This window comes from Arachis hypogaea, chromosome 4 (genome assembly GCF_003086295.3).
Source record: "Arachis hypogaea cultivar Tifrunner chromosome 4, arahy.Tifrunner.gnm2.J5K5, whole genome shotgun sequence".
NCBI lineage: Eukaryota > Viridiplantae > Streptophyta > Magnoliopsida > Fabales > Fabaceae > Arachis > Arachis hypogaea.
The window spans coordinates 76,187,574-76,199,195 of record NC_092039.1 but is presented as its reverse complement, the minus strand read 5'-3'; the positions used below and the strand labels follow the sequence as shown (position 1 = coordinate 76,199,195).

Genomic DNA, 11,622 nt, shown 5'->3' with positions numbered 1-11,622 from the left:
TCTTTTTGCCTTGGATCACCTTAAACTTGTTTTTTTTTACTGCTTTTTCTTGCTTCAAGAATCAATTTGATGATTTTTCAGATCCTCAATAACATTTCTCCTTTTCCATCATTCTTTCAAGAGCCAACAAGTTTAACATTCTTTAATCAACAAATTCAAAAGACATATGCACTGTTCAAGCATTCATTCAGAAAACAGAAAGTATTGTCACCACATCAAGCTAATTCAACTAGTTTCAGAGATGAATTCGAAATCCTGCACTTCTTGTTCTTTTGTGATTAAAGCATTTTTCATTGAAGAAAGGTGATGGATTCATAGGACATTCATAGCTTTAAGGCATAGACATTAAATTTTATTAATCATGAATTAAGAACAAGACTCAAAGATAAACATAAGATAAGACTAATAGTAATAGAAAACAAAAATTTAAATGACTCTAAAATAGACTCCTAATGATAGAGGTTATCAAAGAGTTAGGACTCAACAACCTTGATCTTGAGAAGTGGATGCTCCCTCAACTTGTGGGGTATTTGACCTTTCAAGGGAGAGCTTCTAGCGCTTCAGCTCCTGTAGCTCACGCCCCTGCTTCTCTTGTTCCTTCAGCAATTTGCAGAGCATGCAGTTTTGATTCTGCTATTCTTCCTTAATTTGTTCCATAGCTTCTTGCAGCTTCGCAACAGATGCTTCTAGGTGGGTCCAGTAGTCAATTTCAGGGAGCGCAGGGAGGAACTCCTGCGCCCTCCTTTTGATAGAATTATCTTGCATTTGTCCTTCCATTGACTTCTTGGTGATTGGATGTTCAATTGGGATGAATTCATCTACTCCCATCCTCACCCCAGCATCTTTACATAGCAAAGAGATTAAGCTTGGGTAAGCTAGTTTGGCTTCAGTGGAATTCTTATTTGCAATTGTGTAAATCTCACAAGCAATCAGATGATGAACCTCTACTTCTTTTCCTAGCATAATGCAATGAATCATCACTGCTCTCTTGATAGTGACCTCAGAACAGTTGCTAGTGGGTTATATGGAACGCCCAATGAAGTCTAGCCAACCTCTTGCAATTGGTTTGAGATCTCCCCTCTTGAGTTGGTTTGGGACACCTTTTGAATTGGTTGTCCACTTAGTTCCAAGGAGGCATATGTCCTCTAGAACTTGATCTAACCTCTTATCTGCTCTCACCATTCTTCTATTAAAGGATTCAGGATCATCTTGCAGTTGAGGCAATTTGAAGACCTCTCTTATTTTGTCCAGATGGAAGTAAATAATTCTCTCTCTGACCATGGTTCTATAGGTATGAAAAGCGGTTCCAGTCATTCTCTGCTTATCTGTCAGCCACAAATTTGAGTAGAATTCCTGAACCATGTTTCTTCCAACCTTTGTCTCAGGGTTGGTTAGAACTTCCCATCCTCTATTTCAAATTTGCTCTTGGATTTCCGGGTATTCATCTTCTTTCAGATCAAATTTAACTTCCGGGATCACTGACCTTAGACCTATTATTTTGTGGTAATGGTCTGCATGTTCTTTGGTTAAGAACCTCTCTTGACTCCAAAGGTCCTTTAGAGTGTTCTCTTTCTTGCCTCTTGAATTGGTTTGTTTTCCCTTGGGAGCCATGATCTTGAAGAGCCTTAGCTTAGTGATCACGGAAAAACACACACCAAACTTAGAGGTTTGCTTGTCCTCAAGCAAAAAGAAAGAAAGTAAAGAGGAGGGAGAGGGGGAGAGCAAATTCGAATGGTGGGGAAAAGGGAATGGCCGAACGTGTATTTATAAGGAAGGGGGAGAGATTTCGAAAATTTTGAAAGAGATTTGAGAAGATATGGAAAGAATTTGAGAGATGTTTGAGTTTTTGAAGAAGATTTGGAAAGGATTTGAAAGAGATTTAAAGAATGATTTTGATTTTTGAAAATTTGAAGGTTAATGATGAAAGTTTGAAATGTGTTTATGTAGAAAATTATGGATCAAAACAGGAAAGTTTGAAAAAATTTGAAGTGGAAAGCAAAATCTCTGTCCCCCACCTATCTGGCGTTAAACGCCCAGAATGGTATCCATTCTGGCATTTAACGCCCAAATGTTGGCCAATTTGGGCGTTTAACGCCCAGCCCTGGCTGGCGTTAAACGCCAGAAATCCCTTCTTCACTAGGCGTTTTGCTAAACGCCCAGGATGCTGCACACCTGGCGTTAAACGCCCAGAATGGTGCTCATTCTGGCATTTAACACCCAAAATGGTACCTTTACTGGGGTTAAACGCCCAGAATGGTGCCCATTCTGGCGTTTAATGCCCAGAGCACCCCTTACTGGCATTTTTTCGCCAGCAAGATCCTTTTCTCTACTTTTTGCACTGAATCCTTCTGTAACTCTGTGAATTCCTTCAATTTTGATGATCACCCTTTGAGAATATGTATCAAACTTTTATTAAATACAACAGATAACCTACTAATGACTGGGTTGCCTCCCAGCAAGCGCTTCTTTATCGTCTTTAGCTGGACCTTTTACTGAGATTCATTCAAGCCTCAGCTTTGAGCATTCTTGCTCAAAATTGCTTTCAAGATAATGTTTGATCCTCTGTCCATTAACAATGAACTTTTTATCAGAATCAATATCCTGAAGCTCAACATATCCATATGGTGACACTCTTGTAATCACATACGGACCCCTCCATCAGGATTTAAGTTTTCCTGGGAATAGTGTGAGCCTAGAGTTGAAGAGCAGAACTTTTTGTCCTGGTTTAAAGACTCTGGATGACAACTTTTTGTCAGGCCACTTCTTTGCCTTTTCCTTATAGATTTTTGCATTTTCAAAGGCACTGAATCTGAACTCCTCTAGCTCATTTAGCTGGAGCAATCTTTTTTCACCAGCTAACTTAGCATCCATGTTTAGGAATCTGGTTGCCCAGTAGGCTTTATGTTTCAGTTCCACGGGCAGATGACAGGCCTTCCCATACACAAGTATGTATGGAGAGGTTCCTATAGGAGTCTTGAATGCTGTTCTGTATGCCCACAGAGCATCATCCAAGTTCTTTGCCCAATCCTTTCTACGGGCAATAACAGTCCGTTCTAGGATTCTTTTTAGCTCTCTATTAGAGACTTTAGCTTGCCCATTTGTCTGTGGATGATACGGAGTTGCTACTTTGTGGCTAATTCCATATCGAACCATAGCAGAGTACAGCTGTTTATTGTAGAAATGAGTGCCCCCATCACTGATTAGTACTCTGGGAACACCAAACCTGCTGAAGATGTATTTCTGGAGGAATTTCAGCACGATCTTGGTATCATTATTGGGTGTGGCAATTGCTTCTACCCATTTAGATACATAGTCTACTGCCACCAGAATATAAGTGTTTGAGTATGATGGTGGGAAGGGACCCATGAAGTCAATTCCCCATACATCAAACAATTCAATCTCTAAGATCCCTTGTTGAGGTATGGTGTAACCATGAGGCAAGTTACCAGCTCTTTGGTAACTGTCATAGTTATGCACAAACTCTCGGGCATCCCTATAGAGAGTAGGCCAGTAGAATCCACATTAAAGGATCTTGGTGGCTGTTCGCTCACCTCCAAAATGTCCCCCATACTGTGATCCATGGCAATGCCACAGGATTCTTTGTGCTTCCTCTCTAGGTACACATCTACGGATTATTCCGTCTTCACATCTCTTAAAGAGATATGGCTCATCCCATAGGTAGTACTTGGCATCTGAAATTAATTTTTTTCTTTGCACTCTGCTGTACTCCTGTGGTATGAACCTCACAGCTTTATAGTTTGCAATGTCTGCAAACCATGGAGCTTCCTGAATGGCAAAGAGTTGCTCATCTGGAAAGGTCTCAGAGATCTCAGTAGAAGGGAGGGACGCCCCGGCTACTGGTTCTATTCGGGACAGATGATCAGCTACTTGGTTCTCTGTCCTTTTTCTGTCTCTTATTTCTATATCAAACTCTTGCAGAAGCAGCACCCACCTTATGAGTCTGGGTTTTGAATCCTGCTTTGTGAGTAAGTATTTAAGAGTAGCATGGTCAGTGTACACAATCACTTTTAACCCTACCAAATAGGATCTAAACTTGTCAATGGCATAGACCACTGCAAGTAACTCTTTTTCTGTGGTTGTGTAATTTTTCTGTGCGTCATTTAGAACACGGCTAGCATAATAAATGACGTACAGAAGTTTGTTATGCCTCTGTCCCAACACTGCACCAATGGTATGGTCACTGGCATCATACATTAGTTTGAATGGCAATGTCCAGTCTGGTGCAGAGATAACTGGTGTTGTGACCAGCTTGGCTTTTAGGGTCTCAAATGCCTGCAGACACTGTGTGTCAAACACAAATGGTGTGTCAGCAGCTAGTAGGTTGCTTAGAGGTTTTGCAATTTTTGAAAAATTCTTTATAAACCTCCTGTAGAATCCTGCATGTCCCAGAAAGCTTTTAATTGCCTTAACATTGGCAGGTGGTGGTAATTTTTCAATTACCTCCACCTTTGCTTGATCCACCTTTATTCCCTTGCTTGAAATTTTATGCCCAAGGATAATTCCTTCAGTCACCATAAAATGACATTTCTCCTAGTTTAAAACTAGGTTGGTCTCTTGGCATCTTTTCAGAACAAGTGCTAAATGGTTAAGGCATGAGCTGAATGAGTCTCCAAATACTAAAAAGTCATCCATGAAGACTTCTAGAAATTTCTCTACCATATCTGAGAAGATAGAGAGCATGCACCTCTGGAAGGTTGCAGGTGCATTGCACAGACCAAAAGGCATCCTTCTGTAGGCAAATACTCCAGAAGGACATGTAAATGTTGTTTTCTCTTGGTCCTGAGGATCTACTGCAATTTGGTTATAGCCTAAATAGCCGTCCAAAAAGCAGTAATAATCATGACCCGCTAGTCTTTCTAGCATTTGGTCTATGAATGGTAAAGGAAAATGATCCTTTCTCGTGGCTGTATTGAGCCTTCTATGGTCAATACACATGCGTTACCCTGTAACTGTTCTTGTAGGAACCAGTTTATTCTTTTCATTATGAACCACTATCATGCCTCTCTTTTTGGGGACAACTTGTTGAGGTCTCTGTTGATCCTTCCATGAGGGATTTGGATGATTTCTCCATGAAGGATTATAGGTGTTTCCATAGGGTTCTCCCATGTAATTCACCTCTTCCATTGAAGGGTTCTCAGGATCATAAGCTTCTTCTTCAGATGAAGCGTCCTTAGTACTGCCTGGTGGAGCTTGTATTCCAGACAGACTTTGAGAAATCATATTGACTTGCTGAGTCAATATTTTGTTCTGAGCCAATATTGCATTCAGAGTATCAATCTCAAGAACTCCTTTCTTCTGATTCGTCCCATTGTTCACAAGATTCCTTTCAGAAGTGTACATGAATTGGTTATTTGCAACCATTTCAATGAGTTCTTGAACTTCTTCAGGCATTTTCTTCAGATAAAGAGATTGATGAGCGGATAATTTATACGCTTTTTGGCATTGTTTTTAGGTAGTTTTTAGTAAGTTCAAGCTACTTTTAGGGATGTTTTCATTAGTTTTTATGTTAAATTCACATTTCTGGACTTTACTATGAGTTTGTGTATTTTTCTGTGATTTCAGGTAATTTCTGGCTGAAATTGAGGGACTTGAGCAAAACTCTGAAAAAGGCTGACAAAAGGACTGCTGATGTTGTTGGAATCTGACCTCCCTGCACTCGAAATGAATTTTTTGTAGCTACAGAACTCAAATTGGCGCACTCTCAATGGCGTTGGAAAGTAGACATCCAGAGCTTTCCAGCAATATATAATAGTCCATACTTTATTCGGAAATTAATGACGTAACTTGGCGTTGAACGCCAAGTACGTGCTGCTGTCTAGAGTTAAACGCCAGAAAAACGTCATGATCCGGAGTTGAACGCCCAAAACACGTTATAACTTGGAGTTCAACTCCAAGAAAAGTCTCAGCTCGTGGATAGATCAAGCTCAGCCCAAACATACACCAAGTGGGCCCCGGAAGTAAATTTATGCATCAAATACTTACTCATGTAAACCCTAGTAGCTAGTCTAGTATAAATAGGATAAGTTACTATTGTATTAGATATCTTTGGTCTCAGTTTTGTTTTATTCTTCATCTTAGGAGACTATTGATCACATTTTGGGGGCTGGCCATTCGGTCATGCCTGAACCTTTTACTTATGTATTTTCAACAGTGGAGTTTCTGCACACCATAGGTTAAGGGTGTGGAGCTCTGCTGTATCTCAAGTTTCAATACAATTATTATTACTTCCTATTCAATTCTCTTCTATCCTTATTCCAAGATATACGTTACACTTAACTTTGATGAATGTGATGATCCGTGACACTCATCATCATTCTCACCTATGAATGCGCGTGACTGACAACCACTTCCGTTCTACTCTAGGCCGGACGCATATCTCTTAGATTCCCCAACAGAATCTTCGTGGTATAAGCTAGATAGATGGCGGCATTCATGAGGATCCGGAAAGTCTAAACCTTGTCTATGGTATTCTGAGTAGGATTCTAGGATTGAATGACTGTGACGAGCTTCAAACTCCTGAAGGCTGGGCGTGATGACAAACGCAAAAGAATCAAGGGATTCTATTCCAACCTGATTGAGAACCGACAGATGATTAGCCGTGCTGTGACAGAGCATAGGAACATTTTCACTGAGAGGATGAGATGTAGCCATTGACAACGGTGATGCCCTACATACAGCTTGCCATGGAAAGGAGTAGGAAGGATTGGATGAATGTAATAAGAAAGTAGAGATTCAAGAGGAGCACAACATCTCCATACACTTATCTGAAATTCCCACTATTGATTTACATAAGTATTTCTATCCCTTTTATTTTCTATTTATTTATTAATTTTCGAAACCCAAAACCTTTTAATCTGCCTAACTGAGATTTACAAGGTACCCATAGCTTGCTTCATACCAACAATCTCTGTGGGATCGACCCTTACTCACGTAAGGTTTATTACTTGGACGACCCAGTACACTTGCTGGTTAGTTGAACGAATTTGTGACTTCAAATAGAGCCAATTATTAAATTTCATACAAGTACAAAGAATATAGATCACAATTTCGTCCACCAGAGATCCTCCAGCAGAGCTGTCCAATGACATCTTGGATAGTTCAGACAGACCATCACAGAAGATACCTATGATGCTCCATTCAGAAAGCATGTTAGAGGGACACTTTCTGATCAATTGTTTGTATCTTTCCCAAGCTTCATAGAGGGATTCACCTTCCTTCTGTCTAAAGGTTTGGACTTCCACTCTAAGCTTACTCAATTTTTGAGGTGGAAAGAACTTTGCCAAAAAGGCATTGACTAGCTTTTCCCAAGAGTTCAGGCTTTCTTTAGGTTGTAAGTCCAACCATGTCCTAGCTCTGTCTCTTACAGCAAAAAGGAATAGAATAAGTCTGTAGACCTCAGGGTCAACCCCATTGGTCTTGACAGTGTCACAGATTTGCAAGAATTCAGCTAAAAACTGATGAGGATCTTCCAATGGAAGTCTATGGAACTTGCAATTCTGTTGCATTAGAGAAACTAATTGAGGCTTAAGCTCAAAGTTGTTTGCTCCAATGGCAGGGATAGAGATGCTTCTCCCATAGAAGTTGGGAGTAGGTGCAGTAAAATCACCCAGCACCTTCCTTGCATTGTTGGCATTGTTGTTGTGTTCGGCTGCCATGTCTTCTTCTTGTCTGAAGATTTCTGTTAGGTTGTGCTTTAGCTTCTCTTAGCTTTCGCTTCAAGGTCCTTTTAGGTTCAGGGTCAGCCTCAACAAGAATGCTTTTGTCTATGTTCCTGCTCATATGAAAGAGAAGAGAACAAGAAAATATGGAATCCTCTATGTCACAGTATAGAGATTCCGTGAGGTGTCAGAGGAAAAGAAGAATAGAAGGAGGAGGTATAAGAATTCGAACTTATCAAGAGGGATAGAGTTCGAATTGTGCATTGAGGAGGAGTGTTAGTCCATAAATAGAAGGATGTGAGAATAGGGGAAGAATTTTTAAAAATAAATTAAAAAGATTTTAAAAGCATTTTGAAAAATTGAAGAATGATTTTTGAAAATTAAAGTTGGGAAAAAAATAAAGTGATTTTTGAAAAAGATTTTTGAAAGTAGAAATAAAAAAGATATGATTGAAAACTATTTTGAAAAAGATGTGATTAAGAAGATATGATTGAAAAGTTATAGTTTTTAAAAAGATATGATTGAAAATATATGATTGAAAAACAATTTAAAAAGATTTGATTTTTAAAATTAATGACTTGGTTAACAAGAAATTTAAAAGATATGATTCAGACATTAAACCTTTCTCAATAGAAAAGGCAGCATACTTGAAATGTTGAATCAAATCATTAATTGTTAGCAAGCATTTTTGAAAATGGAAAGAAATTGATTTTGAAAATATATGATTGAAAAGATATGATTTGAAAAAGATTTGATTTTGAAAAAATTATGAAAACTTGAAAAAAATTAGAATTAAAAACAAAATCTTCCCTCTTGTGCCATCCTGGCGTTAAACGCCCAGAATGGTATCCATTCTGGCGTTTAACGCCCAAAATGCTACCCTTTTGGGCATTAAACGCCTAGCCAGGTACCCTGGATGGCGTTTAAACGCCAGTTTTCCTTCCTCATTGGGCGTTTTGAACGCCCAACTTTTTCTGTGTAATTCCTCTGCTGTATGTTTTGAATCTTTAATTCTTTGTATTATTGACTTGAAAAGACACAAATTAAATTTTTTTTTTAGTTTTTAATGATGAGAAATAATCAAAATGAGACTAAAATCAAATAAACAATGCATGCAAGACACCAAACTTAGAAGTTTGTATACTACTGACACTAACAAATTGAGAATGCATATGAGAAACAACAAAACACTCAAGACAAGAGAATTTAAAGATTAGAGCAAGGAAATCATCAAGAACAACTTGAAGATCAATGAAGAACATAATGTATGTAATTTTCGAAAATTAGAAGACTAAAAACATGCAATGGACACCAAACTTAAAATTAGACACTAGACTCAAACAAGAAGCATAAAATTATTTTGGGTTTTAAGATTTTATAAATTTTTTTTGGATTTTTCGAAAATTATATGGAAAATAAAATAAAGAGATTCAAAATTTTTAATAAGAATTCCAGGAATCATGCAATGTTAGTCTAAAGCTTTAGTCTAAAGAAATTAGACATGGCTAGCCAAGCTTCAGCAGGACATTGCATTAAAGAGCTAAATTGATGAGAATCAATCAGCTTTGGTGATGATGAAAACATCACCTTGAAACTCTAGAATTCATTCTTAAAAATTCTGAAGAAAAATACCTAATCTAAGCAACAAGATGAACCGTCAGTTGTCCAAACTCAAACAATCCCCGGCAACGGCGCCAAAAACTTGGTGCACGAAATTGTGATCATCAATGGTGCCATCAACATGGTACACTCAATTGCAATCTCAACTCTTTATCACAACTTCACACAACTAACCAGCAAGTGCACTGGGTCGTCCAAGTAATAAACCTTACGCGAGTAAGGGTTGATCCCACGGAAATTGTTGGTATGAAGCAAGCTATGGTCATCTTGTAAATCACAGTCAGGCGGATTCAAATGGTTATGGAGGATTAATGACTAAAAGATGAATAAAACATAAAATAAAGATAGAGATACTTATGTAATTCATTGGTGAGAATTTCAGATAAGCGTATGGAGATGCTTTGTCCCTTCCGTCTCTCTACTTTCCTACTGTCTTCATCCAATCCTTCTTACTCCTTTCCATGGCAAGCTGTATGTTGGGCATCACCGTTGTCAGTGGCTACAGTCCCGTCCTCTCAGTGAAAATGTTCAACGCGCTCTGTCACAGCACGGCTATTCATCTGTCGGTTCTCGATTATGTCGGAATAGAATCCAGTGATTCTTTTGCGTCTATCACTAACGCCCCACAATCGTGAGTTTGAAGCTCGTCATAGTTATTCAATTATTGAATCCTACTCAGAATACCACAGACAAGGTTTAGACCTTCCGGATTCTCAAGAATGCCGCCATCAATTCTAGCTTATACCACGAAGATTCTGATTAAGGAATCCAAGAGATATCCACTCAATCTAAGGTAGAACGGAGGTGGTTGTCAGGCACACGTTCATAGGTGAAAATGATGATGAGTGTCACGGATCATCACATTCATCAAGTTGAGGAACAAGTGATATCTTAGAACAAGAATAATCTGAATTGAATAGAAGAACAATAGTAATTGCATTAATACTTGAGGTACAGCAGAGCTCCACACTTTAATCTATGGTGTGTAGAAACTCTACCGTTGAAAATACATAAGAACAAGGTCTAGGCATGGCCGAATGGCCAGCCTCCCATGATCTAAGAACTAGACGTCCAAAGATGATCAAAAGATCTAAAGTGATCCAAAGATGAAAAATACAATAGCAAAAGGTCCTATTTGTTGAGAACTAGTAGCTTAGGGTTTACAAAGATGAGTAAATTACATAAAAATCCACTTCTGGGCCCACTTGGTGTGTGCTTGGACTGAGCATTAAAGCTTTCATGTGTAGAGACTTTTCTTGGAGTTAAACACCAGCTTTTGTGCCAGTTTGGGCGTTTAACTCCCATTCTTGTGCCAGTTCTGGCGTTAAACGCCAGAATTCTTGATCTGACTTGGAACGCCTGTTTGGGCCATCAAATCTCAAGCAAAGTATGGACTATTATACATTGCTGGAAAGCCCATAATATCTACTTTTCAACACAATTAAAAGCGCGCCAATTGGGCTTCTGTAGCTCCAGAAAATCCACTTTGAGTGCAGGGAGGTCAGAATCCAACAACATCTGCAGTCCTTTTCAGCCTCTGAATCATATTTTTGCTCAGGTCCCTTAATTTCAGCCAGAAAATACCTGAAATCACAGAAAAACACACAAACTCATAGTAAAGTCTAGAAAAGTGAATTTTAACTAAAAACTAATAAAAATATAATAAAAACTAACTAAAACATACTAAAAACAATGCCAAAAAGTGTATAAATTATCCGCTCATCATACCTCCCACGCGTCCGCGTCACTCACGTGAACGTGTGATTTGGATATCGACGTAAAGATCCAACACCCAGAAAGTTGGGCTGGAATCGTGCAGCTAGTGTGCGGTTAGCACAAAACAACCCACGCGTGCGCATCCCTGACGCGAATGCGTCACTTACACAACACCCATCCCACGCGAAAGCGTGAGCGACGCGATCGCATCGCACTGATATTATGACCCCATATATCAAACAGAGAGTTGCGCCAAAACGATGCTGGAATCGTGCGTCTAGCACAAATTCCAGCGACGAGGTCACGTGCTTCACGCATCCGCGTCACCTATCTTACACCCAACCCACGCGATTGCGTCAACCACGCATCCGCGTAAACCCTATTTCACCCTACTCACGTGATCGCAGCATGATGCCAGGGCATTTTGGCCAGTTTTACTGACCTTTCTTTACTGTTTTTAGGGTAGTTTCATGCATTTTCTTAAGAAATAAGCTAGTTTTGGGTAGATATTCACTTACATCTTGTTTCAAGCATACATTGTGCACTTTACATGATTTCATGAGAATTTTGCATGAATTATTTGAAAAATTGAATGATGCATGTCTCA

At 39.1% G+C, this 11,622-nt stretch overlaps 1 non-coding gene across 1 annotated transcript; it reads left to right on the top strand.

Annotated features, from left to right (window-relative positions):
• Positions 1–7,163: 7,163 nt before the first annotated feature.
• On the top strand, positions 7,164–7,271 carry LOC112798359 (small nucleolar RNA R71). Its single transcript, XR_003199974.1, has one exon. It is a non-coding gene; the product is annotated as a small nucleolar RNA R71 (small nucleolar RNA).
• The last annotated feature ends 4,351 nt before the right edge of the window (positions 7,272–11,622 follow it).